General features: G+C 40.8%; 1 protein-coding gene across 1 annotated transcript in view; it reads right to left on the minus strand.

The window, feature by feature from the left end:
* The window catches only part of POLR3B (RNA polymerase III subunit B), a 791,018-nt gene that overhangs the window by 684,060 nt on the left and 90,917 nt on the right, over positions 1–16,041 (minus strand). The window lies entirely within an intron of this gene.

Here is a 16,041-nt window from a genome sequence, read left to right on the forward strand (position 1 = left end):
ATGCAACCTCTGCAATTGTAGGGAACCAAAGCTAAATCTAAGTAGGCTCATATGCTAATTTCTAAACCCTTGAAGGTCGCCTCTTATCTCAGTGCATTTTGACAGTATTTTACAGCTAGATAGCACTAGTTCATGTATGACATATAGATAAAAATTGTGCTCACTCCCGTGTAGTTATTTAAGAGTGAGCACTGATTGGCTAAAATGCATGTCTGTCAAAAGAACTGAAATAAGGGGGAAATCTGCAGAGGCTTCGATACAAGGTAATCGCAGAGGTAAAAAGTATATTAATATAAGTGTGTTGGTTACGCAAAAACATAATTTATGCTTACCTGATAAATTTATTTCTCTTGTAGTGTATCCAGTCCACGGATCATCCATTACTTATGGGATATTCTCCTTCCCAACAAGAAGTTGCAAGAGGATCACCCACAGCAGAGCTGCTATATAGCTCCTCCCCTCACTGCCATATCCAGTCATTCGACCGAAACAAGACGAGAAAGGAGAAACCATAGGGTGCAGTGGTGACTGTAGTTTAATTAAAATTTAGACCTGCCTTAAAAGGACAGGCGGGCCGTGGACTGGATACACTACAAGAGAAATAAATTTATCAGGTAAGCATAAATTATGTTTTCTCTTGTTAAGTGTATCCAGTCCACGGATCATCCATTACTTATGGGATACCAATACCAAAGCTAAAGTACACGGATGATGGGAGGGACAAGGCAGGATTAAACGGAAGGAACCACTGCCTGAAGAACCTTTCTCCCAAAAACAGCCTCCGAAGAAGCAAAAGTATCAAATTTGTAAAATTTTGAAAAGGTGTGAAGCGAAGACCAAGTCGCAGCCTTGCAAATCTGTTCAACAGAGGCCTCATTTTTAAAGGCCCAGGTGGAAGCCACAGCTCTAGTAGAATGAGCTGTAATCCTTTCAGGGGGCTGCTGTCCAGCAGTCTCATAGGCTAAGCGAATTATGCTCCGAAGCCAAAAGGAAAGAGGTTGCCGAAGCTTTTTGACCTCTCCTCTGTCCAGAGTAAACGACAAACAGGGAAGATGTTTGGCGAAAATCTTTAGTAGCTTGTAAGTAAAATTTCAAGGCACGGACTACGTCCAGATTATGTAAGAGACGTTCCTTCTTTGAAGAAGGATTAGGACACAATGATGGAACAACAATCTCTTGATTGATATTCTTGTTAGAAACCACCTTAGGTAAAAACCCAGGTTTGGTACGCAGAACTACCTTATCTGCATGAAAAATCAGATAAGGAGAATCACATTGTAAGGCAGATAGCTCAGAGACTCTTCGAGCCGAGGAAATAGCCATCAAAAACATAACTTTCCAAGATAAAAGTTTAATATCAATGGAATGAAGGGGTTCAAACGGAGCTCCTTGAAGAACTTTAAGAACCAAGTTCAAGCTCCACGGGGGAGCAACAGCTTTAAACACAGGCTTAATTCTAACCAAAGCCTGACAAAATGCCTGGACGTCTGGAACCTCTGCCAGACGCTTGTGCAAAAGAATAGACAGCAGAAATCTGTCCTTTTAAAGAACTAGCTGATAATCCTTTGTCCAAACCCTCTTGGAGAAAGGACAATATCCTAGGAATCCTAACCTTACTCCATGAGTAATTCTTGGATTCACACCAATAAAGATATTTACGCCATATCTTATGGTAGATTTTCCTGGTGACAGGCTTTCGTGCCTGTATTAAGGTATCAATGACTGACTCGGAGAAGCCACGCCTTGATAGGATCAAGCGTTCAATCTCCATGCAGTCAGTCTCAGAGAAATTAGATTTGGATGATTGAAAGGACCTTGTATTAGAAGGTCCTGCCTCAGAGGCAGAGTCCATGGTGGAATGGATGACATGTCCACTAGGTCTGCATACCAGGTCCTGCGTGGCCACGCAGGCGCTATCAGAATCACTGATCCTCTCTCCTGCTTGATTTTGGCAATCAGTCGAGGGAGCAGAGGAAATGGTGGAAACGCATAAGCCAGGTTGAAGAACCAAGCAGCTGCTAGAGCATCTATCAGCGTTGCTCCCGGGTCCCTGGACCTGGATCCGTAACAAGGAAGTTTGGCGTTCTGGCGAGACGCCATGAGATCCAGTTCTGGTTTGCCCCAACGATGGATCAGTTGAGCAAACACCTCCGGATGGAGTTCCCACTCCCCCGGATGAAAAGTCTGACGACTTAGAAAATCCGCCTCCCAGTTCTCTACGCCTGGGATGTGGATCGCTGACAGATGGCAAGAGTGAGACTCTGCCCAGCGAATTATCTTTGAGACTTCTAACATCGCTAGGGAACTCCTGGTTCCCCCTTGATGGTTGATGTAAGCCACAGTCGTGATGTTGTCCGACTGAAATCTGATGAACCTCAGGGTTGCTAACTGAGGCCAAGCTAGAAGAGCATTGAATATTGCTCTTAACTCCAGAATATTTATTGGGAGGAGTTTCTCCTCCTGAGTCCATGATCCCTGAGCCTTCAGGGAGTTCCAGACTGCGCCCCAACCTAGAAGGCTGGCATCTGTTGTTACAATCGTCCAATCTGGCCTGCAAAAGGTCATACCCTTGGACAGATGGACCCGAGATAGCCACCAGAAAAGAGAATCTCTGGTCTCTTGATCCAGATTTAGTAGAGGGGACAAATCTGAGTAATCCCCATTCCACTGACTTAGCATGCATAATTGCAGCGGTCTGAGATGCAGGCGCGCAAATGGCACTATGTCCATTGCCGCTACCATTAAGCCGATTACTTCCATGCACTGAGCCACTGACTGACGTGGAATGGAATGAAGGACACGGCAAGCATTTAGAAGTTTTGATAACCTGGACTCCGTCAGGTAAATTTTCATCTCTACAGAATCTATAAGAGTCCCTAGGAAGGTGACTCTTGTGAGTGGGGATAGAGAACTCTTTTCCACGTTCACTTTCCACCCATGCGACCTCAGAAATGCCAGAACTATCTCTGTATGAGACTTGGCAATTTGAGAGCTTGACGCCTGTATCAGGATGTCGTCTAGATACGAAGCCACCGCTATGCCTCGCTGTCTTAGAACCGCCAGAAGTGAGCCCAGAACCTTTGTAAAGATTCTCGGGGCTGTGGCCAACCCGAAGGGAAGAGCTACAAATTGGTAATGCCTGTCTAGAAAGGCAAACCTTAGGAACCGATGATGATCTTTGTGAATCGGTATGTGAAGGTAGGCATCCTTTAAGTCCCCTGTGGTCATGTACTGACCCTCTTGGATCATGGGTAGGATGGTCCGAATAGTTTCCATTTTGAATGATGGAACGCTGAGGAATTTGTTTAAAATCTTTAGATCCAAGATTGGTCTGAAGGTTCCCTCTTTCTTGGGAACCACAAACAGATTTGAATAAAACCCCTGTCCCTGTTCCGTCCGCGGAACTGGATGGATCACTCCCATTACTAGGAGGTCTTGCACACAGCTTAGGAATGCCTCTTTCTTTATCTGGTTTGCTGATAACCTTGAAAGATGAAATCTCCCTTGTGGAGGAGAAGCTTTGAAGTCCAGAAGATATCCCTGAGATATGATCTCCAACGCCCAGGGATCCTGAACATCTCTTGCCCACGCCTGGGCGAAGAGAGAAAGTCTGCCCCCCCCCCCACTAGATCCGTTTCTGGATAGGGGGCCGTTCCTTCATGCTGTCTTGGGGGCAGCAGCAGGTTTTCTGGCCTGCTTGCCCTTGCTCCAGGACTGGTTAGGTTTCCAGGCCTGTCTGGAATGAGCAACAGTTCCCTCTTGTTTTGAAGCGGAGGAAGTGGATGCTGCTCCTGCCTTGAAATTTTGAAAGGCACGAAAATTAGACTGTTTGGCCTTTGATTTGGCCCTGTCCTGAGGAAGGGTATGACCCTTGCCTCCAGTAATGTCAGAAATTATTTCCTTCAAGCCAGGCCCGAACAAGGTCTGCCCCTTGAAAGCAATGTTGAGTAATTTAGACTTTGAAGTCACGTCAGCTGACCAGGATTTAAGCCATAGCGCCCTACGCGCCTGGATGGCGAATCCGGAATTCTTAGCCGTTAGTTTAGTCAAATGAACAATGGCATCAGAAACAAATGAGTTAGCTAGCTTAAGCGTTCTAAGCTTGTCAATAATTTCCTCCAGTGGAGCTGTATGGATGGCCTCTTCCAGGGCCTCAAACCAGAATGCCGCCGCAGCAGTGACAGGCGCAATGCATGCAAGGGGCTGCAAAATAAAACCTTGTTGAATAAACATTTTCTTAAGGTAACCCTCCAATTTTTTATCCATTGGATCTGAAAAAGCACAACTGTCCTCAACCGGGATAGTGGTACGCTTTGCTAAAGTAGAAACTGCTCCCTCCACCTTAGGGACCGTCTGCCATAAGTCCCGTGTAGTGGCGTCTATTGGAAACATTTTTCTAAATATAGGAGGTGGGGAAAAGGGCACACCGGGTCTATCCCACTCCTTGCTAATAATTTCTGTAAGCCTTTTAGGTATAGGAAAAACGTCAGTACACACCGGCACCGCATAGTATCTATCCAGCCTACACAATTTCTCTGGAATTGCAACTGTGTTACAGTCATTCAGAGCAGCTAATACCTCCCCAAGCAATACACGGAGGTTCTCAAGCTTAAATTTAAAATTAGAAATCTCTGAATCAGGTTTCCCCGAGTCAGAGATATCACCCACAGAATGAAGCTCTCCGTCCTCATGTTCTGCATACTGTGACGCAGTATCAGACATGGCTCTTACAGCATTTGCGTGCTCTGTATCTCTCCTAACCCCAGAGCTATCGCGCTTGCCTCTTAATTCAGGCAATCTAGATAATACCTCTGACAGGGTATTATTCATGATTGCAGCCATGTCCTGCAAGGTAATCGCTATGGGCGTCCCTGATGTAATTGGCGCCATATTAGCGTGCGTCCCCTGAGTGGGAGGCGAAGGGTCTGACACGTGGGGAGAGTTAGTCGGCATAACTTCCCCCTTGTCAGAACCCTCTGGTGATAATTCTTTTATAGATAAAGACTGATCTTTACTGTTTAAGGTGAAATCAATACATTTAGTACACATTCTCCTATGGGGCTCCACCATGGCTTTCAAACATAATGAACAAGTAGGTTCCTCTGTATCAGACATGTTTAAACAGACTAGCAATGAGACTAGCAAGCTTGGAAAACAATTTAAACAAGTTTACAAGCAATATAAAAAACGTTACTGCACCTTTAAGAAACACAAATTTTGTCCAAATTTGAAATAACAGTGAAAAAAGGCAGTTACACTAACGAAATTTTTACAGTGTATGTAACAAGTTAGCAGAGCATTGCACCCACTTGCAAATGGATGATTAACCCCTTAATACCAAAAACGGAATAACAAATGACAAAAACGTTTTTTAAACAGTCACAACAACTGCCACATCTCTACTGTGGCTTTTTACCTCCCTCAATACGACTTTTGAAGCCTTTTGAGCCCTTCAGAGAAGTCCTGGAACATGCAGGAAGAAGCTGGATGTCTGTGTCTGTAATTTTTGCTGCGCAAAAAAGCGCTAAAATAGGCCCCTCCCACTCATATTACAACAGTGGAAAGCCTCCAGGAACTGTTTCTAGGCAAAATTCAAGCCAGCCATGTGGAAAAAACTAGGCCCCAATAAGTTTTATCACCAAACATATACAAAAAACGATTAAACATGCCAGCAAACGTTTTAAAATACACTTTTATAAGAGTATGTATCTCTATTAATAAGCCTGATACCAGTCGCTATCACTGCATTTAAGGCTTTACTTACATTACTTCGGTATCAGCAGCATTTTCTAGCAAATTCCATCCCTAGAAAAATATTTTAACTGCACATACCTTATTACAGGAAAACCTGCACGCTATTCCCCCTCTGAAGTTACCTCACTCCTCAGAATATGTGAGAACAGCAAAGGATCTTAGTTACTTCTGCTAAGATCATAGAAAACGAAGGCAGATTCTTCTTCCAAATACTGCCTGAGATAAACAGTACACTCCGGTACCATTTAAAAATAACAAACTTTTGATTGAAGAAATAAACTAAGTATAAAAACACCACAGTCCTCTTACGACCTCCATCTTAGTTGAGAGTTGCAAGAGAATGACTGGGTATGGCAGTGAGGGGAGGAGCTATATAGCAGATCTGCTGTGGGTGATCCTCTTGCAACTTCCTGTTGGGAAGGAGAATATCCCATAAGTAATGGATGATCCGTGGACTGGATACACTTAACAAGAGAAATGGTTAATAAAAGGATTATCTATCTTTTTAAACAATAAAATTTCTGGAGTAGACTAAAGGAAAAAGTATGAAACATCTTTGAAGAAGGAACTTTCAGGAATCTGTTCAAAATTCTGAGACCCAAAAAAGGCTGAAAAATACCCACTTTCAAGGTACTATAGTTTTGAATAAAATCCCTGGTTAGAACTGAAGCATAAATTACCAACATTAGCTCCAGATCTCTTACACAAACCAAGAAAGCCTTTGCCCTTAAAGAGATCAAGTAATTTGAGACAAAAAAAAAAATCTTCCGAAAGGAGGCCTTGATACCATGGGAACAGATTTGGAATACCCAGGGATCCTTAACAGATATTTCCCAAGTCTCCTTAAAAATTCTCAATCTGCCCTCAACCAGAGACTGAAAGGGGTTGAACTTTCATGGAATGATTATTTTGGGACCATGATGAGTAGGTTTTCCAGGAAGATTGCAGTAGACAGAACTCGGGACAGAGGCGGAAGCTTTCCGACCCATATATTATTAAAAACAATGAAAAAGGCCCTGCAGATGTAGCCTTGCACTAAGTAAATCTTGGGACAGAAAAGCTCTGTAGCAATAACATCCAGTCAAGATCCAAACAGAGATTAGCATACAAAGAGAGAAGCATTTTATCAGGAACGAACAACAGCTCAGTGGCTTGTTCTATGGCAAGTTACCACATAGGAGCAGCCTCTTTTAGCCCAGTTGTGCTTATCACAGAGAAAAACTTTCCTGAAGTATATCAGTCTGATCCCGCCAAGTAAGGTCAGTCCAGCCCCAAAATACCAGGCAATTGTTCTCTTAACAAGGAACATGACAACCCTAGACGATCGTTTCAGCCTGCTATGGGCCTCGTCAGTGAGGTGCAGCCATATTCCTCTATTACCCTAATAAGGAGAAAGCAATGTGCATTCAGAAACCAAACAGCCGACTAAGATTTAAGCAACACAGCTTGTCTAGCTAAAACTAATGCAGCATCATACCATTAATGCAAATCATTAACACTGCTGCATCATAAAGTCATTTGCTGTTCTCAGGAAATAAATGCTGTCCTGAAACTCATCCAAAAGAGGTTTCTTCAGAAACAAGCTTAGAAAGATTGTCACACCTAACAGAAGTAGTAGCAGCAACACAGGCAACACTAACGGCAGGCCGAAACAAAGCCTACAAGCTGAAAGGATTGCCTAAGCGTGGATATAGCTGCATCCACATTACGCATAGTTTCCCAAATCTCTGTGTTAACAGAAGGAAGAGGAAACAAACTTAAATTTAGCAGATAAAACAAAATTTAACAACTGGCTTCTGTCATTCCTTAGAAATGAGTTCAGAAACTTATTCTTATAAGCTTAGGATCTGCCTTAAATAAATTATCAATCTTCTTAAACGATTGCTTGACTGTAGCAGGACAATTTTGTACACCTAAAGCAAATAAAACTTCTCGCAATAAAGCATGAAAAGCCCAAGCCTGAAATTAAAGCACAGATCCTCTGCCACAGCAGCAGGGTCTTGAGTTTAAAAGAATGTATCATCAGAAGAAAAGAAAAAAATGTTCAGCGTCACAAACACCCCTATTAACAATAGGTAACTTAGAGGGGCTGTTCCTAAGGGAAGTCCCTGATTAACTAAAGAAAGACTACCTTCAATTCCTTGCAAATGTTTGCCCTTAACTGCTGTAGTAAAAACAGTGAGCACCTAACAGTAGAATGAATATGCCCCCTAAGATTTGGAGAAAGTTAAGATGAACTCCTCCAGGGAGCAATTCTGATCAGGCACACTCGGAAGAGCAGCAAAACCCTATTAAGGATTAGAAATAAACTCCGTGCATGAGGTACATAGCCGAGCAGAGGGACACACCTGTGAATCCTTTTAATCAAACACAAAATAGAAGGGGTACAAAGTCAGAGGACCTTCCTTCTATAAGGTCAGGAAACAGACCCTAGGCCTAAACTGCACTAGTTTGCTCCATAATAAGAAGGAAAACGTTTAAGTATCAGAGAAAGATTGAAGCAAATAAGCAAAAAAAAAAAAAGCACACAAATGGTTAACTTCAAAGGGAAGAAAAAGCAAAAGTGTAAAACTGATTAACCCTAAAAGGGAAACAGTAACAAAAGGTAATGAGGTACTAAACATTAAGCGCTGAAAACAAACTGTGTAAACAGTAAAAGCTTAACAAAGCAATAACACAGCAAATAAAAAAGGTATAAAAACATTTTGTTACTAAAAGTGAATCCAAACTCTAAAACTCAGAGCGTCCATCACCTCCACTGGTTCTGATTGCCTTCCTCACACACTAAATAGGTTACAGAAGCACTGTAACAGGAAAGGATTTATCCCAGAAAAGGACACTAAAATTCAAGCCAAAATGGTTAACGCATAGCAAACCTGTGCTACTGGTGAGCGCTAAAACCTAGAACCCAAAGGGAACAAGAAAAAAAACGTAGTGCGGGTGCAGGAAAATACACTACATATAGCTTCAAAAGGGACGTCTGAGCACACTAAGCAGACCATTCTAATTCTTAAAGCAACAGTAACCTTAAAAATACATAATTTTAGTGTCTCCAAATCTAGGGAGAGCTGTGGATCCCACAAGGAGCAGCTCACTGTAGATCAGAGAATTATTTAACAAGTCTGCATTTTACCTGGAGGCCTGTGACATTTCTCACTGAGAATGTCCTTTCACTGCCTGGCTGGTAACGTCTTGTCTACCCCGTCAACAACAGGTTACTGCGAGGAGGAACTGGGCCTCCGATTGGTTGGAGGATTCCTCTCAATGAACAGTAGGGTCTGCACTTCACTTTCACAACACTATTCATCAAGGAGACAAAAGAAAATAACTTTTTATCATGGGAAGTGAGAGGGATTTTAAGCTCTGATGCGTTGGGGTTTCTTTTGCTTCCCCCTAGTGGTCAGGAGGGGAATTCCCACACAACTCATAGACTCTCACCATCTGATGAAAGAAAACATAATTTATGTAAGAACTTGCCTGATAAATTCATTTCTTTCATATTAGCAAGAGTCCATGAGCTAGTGACGTATGGGATATACATTCCTACCAGGAGGGGCAAAGTTTCCCAAACCTCAAAATGCCTATAAAAACACCCCTCACCACACCCACAATTCAGTTTAACGAATAGCCAAGAAGTGGGGTGATAAAAAAGTGTGAAAGCATATAAAATAAGGAATTGGAATAATTGTGCTTTATACAAAAATCATAACCACCACAAAAAAAGGGCGGGCCTCATGGACTCTTGCTAATATGAAAGAAATGAATTAATCAGGTAAGTTCTTACATAAATTATGTTTTCTTTCATGTAATTAGCAAGAGTCCATGAGCTAGTGACGTATGGGATAATGATTACCCAAGATGTGGATCTTTCCACACAAGAGTCACTAGAGAGGGAGGGATAAAATAAAGACAGCCAATTCCTGCTGAAAATAATCCACACCCAAAATAAAGTTTAATGAAAAACATAAGCAGAAGATTCAAACTGAAACCGCTGCCTGAAGTACTTTTCTACCAAAAACTGCTTCAGAAGAAGAAAATACATCAAAATGGTAGAATTTAGTAAAAGTATGCAAAGAGGACCAAGTTGCTGCTTTGCAAATCTGATCAACCGAAGCTTCATTCCTAAACGCCCAGGAAGTAGAAACTGACCTGGTAGAATGACCTGTAATCCTCTGAGGCGGAGTTTTACCCGACTCAACATAGGCAAGATGAATTAAAGATTTCAACCAAGATGCCAAAGAAATGGCAGAAGCTTTCTGGCCTTTTCTAGAACCGGAAAAGATAACAAATAGACTAGAAGTCTTTCGGAAAGACTTAGTAGCTTCAACATAATATTTCAAAGCTCTAACAACATCCAAAGAATGCAATGATTTCTCCTTAGAATTCTTAGGATTAGGACATAATGAAGGAACCACAATTTCTCTACTAATGTTGTTGGAATTCACAACTTTAGGTAAAAATTCAAAAGAAGTTCGCAACACCGCCTTATCCTGATGAAAAATCAGAAAAGGAGACTCACAAGAAAGAGCAGATAATTCAGAGACTCTTCTGGCAGAAGAGATGGCCAAAAGGAACAAAACTTTCCAAGAAAGTAATTTAATGTCCAATGCATAGGTTCAAACGGAGGAGCTTGAAGAGCCCCCAGAACCAAATTCAAACTCCAAGGAGGAGAAATTGACTTAATGACAGGTTTTATACGAACCAAAGCTTGTACAAAACAATGAATATCAGGAAGAATAGCAATCTTTCTGTGAAAAAGAACAGAAAGAGCAGAGATTTGTCCTTTCAAGGAACTTGCAGACAAACCCTTATCTAAACCATCCTGAAGAAACTGTAAAATTCTCGGTATTCTAAAAGAATGCCAAGAAAAATGATGAGAAAGACACCAAGAAATATAAGTCTTCCAGACTCTATAATATATCTCTCTAGATACAGATTTACGAGCCTGTAACATAGTATTAATCACAGAGTCAGAGAAACCTCTTTGACCAAGAATCAAGCGTTCAATCTCCATACCTTTAAATTTAAGGATTTCAGATCCTGATGGAAAAAAGGACCTTGTGACAGAAGGTCTGGTCTTAACGGAAGAGTCCACGGTTGGCAAGAGGCCATCCGGACAAGATCCGCATACCAAAACCTGTGAGGCCATGCCGGAGCTACCAGCAGAACAAACGAGCATTCCTTCAGAATCTTGGAGATTACTCTTGGAAGAAGAACTAGAGGCGGAAAGATATAGGCAGGATGATACTTCCAAGGAAGTGATAATGCATCCACTGCCTCCGCCTGAGGATCCCGGGATCTGGACAGATATCTGGGAAGTTTCTTGTTTAGATGAGACGCCATCAGATCTATTTACTGGAAGTTCCCACATTTGAACAATCTGAAGAAATACCTCTGGGTGAAGAGACCATTCGCCCGGATGCAACGTTTGGCGACTGAGATAATCCGCTTCCCAATTGTCTACACCTGGGATATGAACCGCAGAGATTAGACAGGAGCTGGATTCCGCCCAAACCAAAATTCGAGATACTTCTTTCATAGCCAGAGGACTGTGAGTCCCTCCTTGATGATTGATGTATGCCACAGTTGTGACATTATCTGTCTGAAAACAAATGAACGATTCTCTCTTCAGAAGAGGCCAAAACTGAAGAGCTCTGAAAATTGCACGGAGTTCCAAAATATTGATCGGTAATCTCACCTCCTGAGATTCCCAAACTCCTTGTGCCGTCAGAGATCCCCACACAGCTCCCCAACCTGTGAGACTTGCATCTGTTGAAATTACAGTCCAGGTCGGAAGCACAAAAGAAGCCCCCTGAATTAAACGATGGTGATCTGTCCACCACGTTAGAGAGTGTCGAACAATCGGTTTTAAAGATATTAATTGAGATATCTTTGTGTAATCCTTGCACCATTGATTCAGCATACAGAGCTGAAGAGGTCGCATGTGAAAACGAGCAAAGGGGATCGCGTCCGATGCAGCAGTCATAAGACCTAGAATTTCCATGCATAAGGCTACCGAAGGGAATGATTGTGACTGAAGGTTTCGACAAGCTGAAATCAATTTTAGACGTCTCTTGTCTGTTAAAGACAGAGTCATGGACACTGAATCTATCTGGAAACCCAGAAAGGTTACCCTTATCTGAGGAATCAATGAACTTTTTGGTAAATTGATCCTCCAACCATGATCTTGAAGAAACAACACAAGTCGATTCGTATGAAATTCTGCTAAATGTAAAGACTGAGCAAGTACCAAGATATCGACCAAATAAGGAAATACCACAATACCCTGTTCTCTGATTACAGACAGAAGGGCACCGAGAACCTTTGTAAAAATTCTTGGAGCTGTAGCTAGGCCAAACGGCAGAGCCACAAACTGGTAATGCTTGTCCAGAAAAGAGAATCTCAGGAACTGATAATGATCTGGATGAATCGGAATATGCAGATATGCATCCTGTAAATCTATTGTGGACATATAATGCCCTTGCTGAACAAAAGGCAAGATAGTCCTTACAGTTACCATCTTGAACGTTGGTATCCTTACAGAACGATTCAATATTTTTAGATCCAGAACTGGTCTGAAGGAATTCTCCTTCTTTGGTACAATGAAGAGATTTGAATAAAACCCCATCCCCTGTTCCGGAACTGGAACTGGCATAATTACTCCAGCCAACTCTAGATCTGAAACACAATTCAGAAATGCTTGAGCTTTCACTGGATTTACTGGGACACGGGAAAGAAAAAATCTCTTTGCAGGAGGTCTCATCTTGAAACCAATTCTGTACCCTTCTGAAACAATGTTCTGAATCCAAAGATTGTGAACAGAATTGATCCAAATTTCTTTGAAAAAACGTAACCTGCCCCTTACCAGCTGAGCTGGAATGAGGGCCGCACCTTCATGAGGACTTAGAAGCAGGCTTTGCCTTTCTAGCAGGCTTGGATTTATTCCAGACTGGAGATGGTTTCCAAACTGAAACTGCTCCTGAGGATGAAGGATTAGGCTTTTGTTCTTTGTTGAAACGAAAGGAACGAAAACGATTATTAGCCCTGTTTTTACCTTTAGATTTTTTATCCTGTGGTAAAAAAGTTCCTTTCCCACCAGTAACAGTTGAGATAATAGAATCCAACTGAGAACCAAATAATTTATTACCCTGGAAAGAAATGGAAAGTAGAGTTGATTTAGAAGCCATATCAGCATTCCAAGTCTTAAGCCATAAAGCTCTTCTAGCTAAAATAGCTAGAGACATAAACCTGACATCAACTCTGATAATATCAAAAATGGCATCACAGATAAAATTATTAGCATGCTGAAGAAGAAGAATAATATCATGAGAATCATGATCTGTTACTTGTTGCGCTAAAGTTTCCAACCAAAAAGTTGAAGCTGCAGCAACATCAGCCAAAGATATAGCAGGTCTAAGAAGATTACCTGAACACAGATAAGCTTTTCTTAGAAAGGATTCAATTTTCCTATCTAAAGGACCCTTAAACGAAGTACCATCTGACGTAGGAATAGTAGTACGTTTAGCAGGGGTAGAAATAGCCCCATCAACTTTAGGGATTTTGTCCCAAAATTCTAATCTGTCAGACGGCACAGGATATAATTGCTTAAAACGTTTAGAAGGAGTAAATGAATTACCCAATTTATCCCATTCTTTGGAAATTACTGCAGAAATAGCATTAGGAATAGGAAAAACTTCTGGAATAACCACAGGAGATTTAAATACCTTATCCAAACGTTTAGAATTAGTATCAAGAGGACCAGAATCCTCTATTTCTAAAGCAATTAGTACTTCTTTAAGTAAAGAACGAATAAATTCCATTTTAAATAAATATGAAGGTGAGGGGTGTATTTATAGGCATTTTGAGGTTTGGGAAACTTTGCCCCTCCTGGTAGGAATGTATATCCCATACGTCACTAGCTCATGGACTCTTGCTAATTACATGAAAGAAATGAAGATTTATCAGCATCAATCTCTGAGACAGAATCCTCTGAACCAGAAGAGTCATCAGAATGATGATGTTCATTTAAAAATTCATCTGTAGGGAGAGAAGTTTTAAAAGATTTTTTACGCTTACTAGAAGGAGAAATAAACAGACATAGCCTTCTTTATGGATTCAGAAACAAAATCTCTTATGTTATCAGGAACATTCTGCACCTTAGATGTTGAAGGAACTGCAACAGACAATGGTACTTTACTAAAGGAAATATTATCTGCATTAACAAGTTTGTCATGACAATTAATACAAACAACAGCCGGAGGAATAGCTACCAAAAGTTTACAGCAGATACACTTAGCTTTGGTAGATCCAGCACTAGACAGCGATTTTCCTGTAGTATCTTCTGACTCAGATGCAACGTGAGACATCTTGCAATATGTAAGAGAAAAAACAACATATAAAGCAAAATTGATCAAATTCCTTAAATGACAGTTTCAGGAATGGGAAAAAAATGCCAAAGAACAAGCTTCTAGCAACCAGAAGCAATGAAAAATGAGACTTAAATAATGTGGAGACAAAAGCGACGCCCATATTTTTTAGCGCCAAATAAGACGCCCACATTATTTGGCGCCTAAATGCTTTTGGCGCCAAAAATGACGCCACATCCGGAACGCCGACACTTTTGGCGCAAAATAACGTCAAAAAAATGACGCAACTTCCGGCGACACGTATGACGCCGGAAACGGAAAAGATTTTTTGCGCCAAAAAAGTCCGCGCCAAGAATGACGCAATAAAATGAAGCATTTTCAGCCCCCGCGAGCCTAACAGCCCACAGGGAAAAAGAGTCAAATTTTTGAAGGTAAGAAAAAATGATTAATTCAAATGCATTATCCCAAATATGAAACTGACTGTCTGAAAAATAAGGAATGTTGAACATTCTGAGTCAAGGCAAATAAATGTTTGAATACATATATTTAGAACTTTATAAACAAAGTGCCCAACCATAGCTTAGAGTGTCACAGAAAATAAGATTTACTTACCCCAGGACACTCATCTACATGTTTGTAGAAAGCCAAACCAGTACTGAAACGAGAATCAGCAGAGGTAATGGTATATATAAGAGTATATTGTTGATCTGAAAAGGGAGGTAAGAGATGAATCTCTACGACCGATAACAGAGAACCTATGAAATAGACCCCGTAGAAGGAGATCACTGCATTCAAATAGGCAATACTCTCCTCACATCCCTCTGACATTCACTGCACGCTGAGAGGAAAATCGGGCTCCAACTTGCTGCGGAGCGCATATCAACGTAGAATCTAGCACAAACTTACTTCACCACCTCCATCGGAGGCAAAGTTTGTAAAACTGAATTGTGGGTGTGGTGAGGGGTGTTTTTATAGGCATTTTGAGGTTTGGGAAACTTTGCCCCTCCTGGTAGGAATGTATATCCCATACGTCACTAGCTCATGGACTCTTGCTAATTACATGAAAGAAAATAGGTTTTTTAAAGTCAAAATTAACATTTCATGGTTCAGATAGAGCATTCCATTTTGAGAGACTTTTCACGTTTCTTCTACAAGCAAATTTACGTTGTATTCTTGGTATCCTTTGTTGAAAGCCATACCTAGGCTCAGCAGCAGCAGTGCACTACTGGGAACTAGATGGTGACTGGTGGCTACAACACAAAGAGCACCTTATTATTGCAGATTTGCTTGTATAGAACACATTAAAGCATTTTATTTTTGCAGTTTTGTGTCCTTTTAATTGGATTGTATTTTGTTGGCAATAAAAAATTGTAGTCAAATTGTTTTACTGGTAGTTTAGTGTGTATTTATATGCAGCTATGTTAAATATCAAGTTTTTATATTCAGCTATGAAACATTAAGCTCTACAATAATAAAGTGCTTATAGTACAAGAAGAACAATGTTTTCTTGAAACATTAAAATAATCTTTCCAGATTGTCTAGCATTGGTTTTAGATGGCCAAAAAAGAATAATTATCAATGGCTCAAACAACCAATGCTGCCCTCTAGTGGACCTTTTGTTTTTTTTCAGCGTTATCCATTTAAAACAAATTCACAGGACTAGATCATATTCTACTTGTAAAGTAAGACAAATCGTGTTGGCTGCAAAACACTTAATGCCCTTTGAGATGTTTGTTGTTTACTGCAAGTCCTTAAAACTATGGAATGTGATTTAACACATAGTGATTACTGCAAAATAAAAAAAAGCAATTTAAATGTCTTTTTTTTTTCTAGTAACAAAATTAATTAAATGAAAAATATTTTTCACAAAGCTGCACCATGGAAGAACAAAATCATTTTAGGTTTCGTAAAAACAATATTG

The sequence above is a fragment of the Bombina bombina genome, chromosome 6 (genome assembly GCF_027579735.1).
Source record: "Bombina bombina isolate aBomBom1 chromosome 6, aBomBom1.pri, whole genome shotgun sequence".
NCBI lineage: Eukaryota > Metazoa > Chordata > Amphibia > Anura > Bombinatoridae > Bombina > Bombina bombina.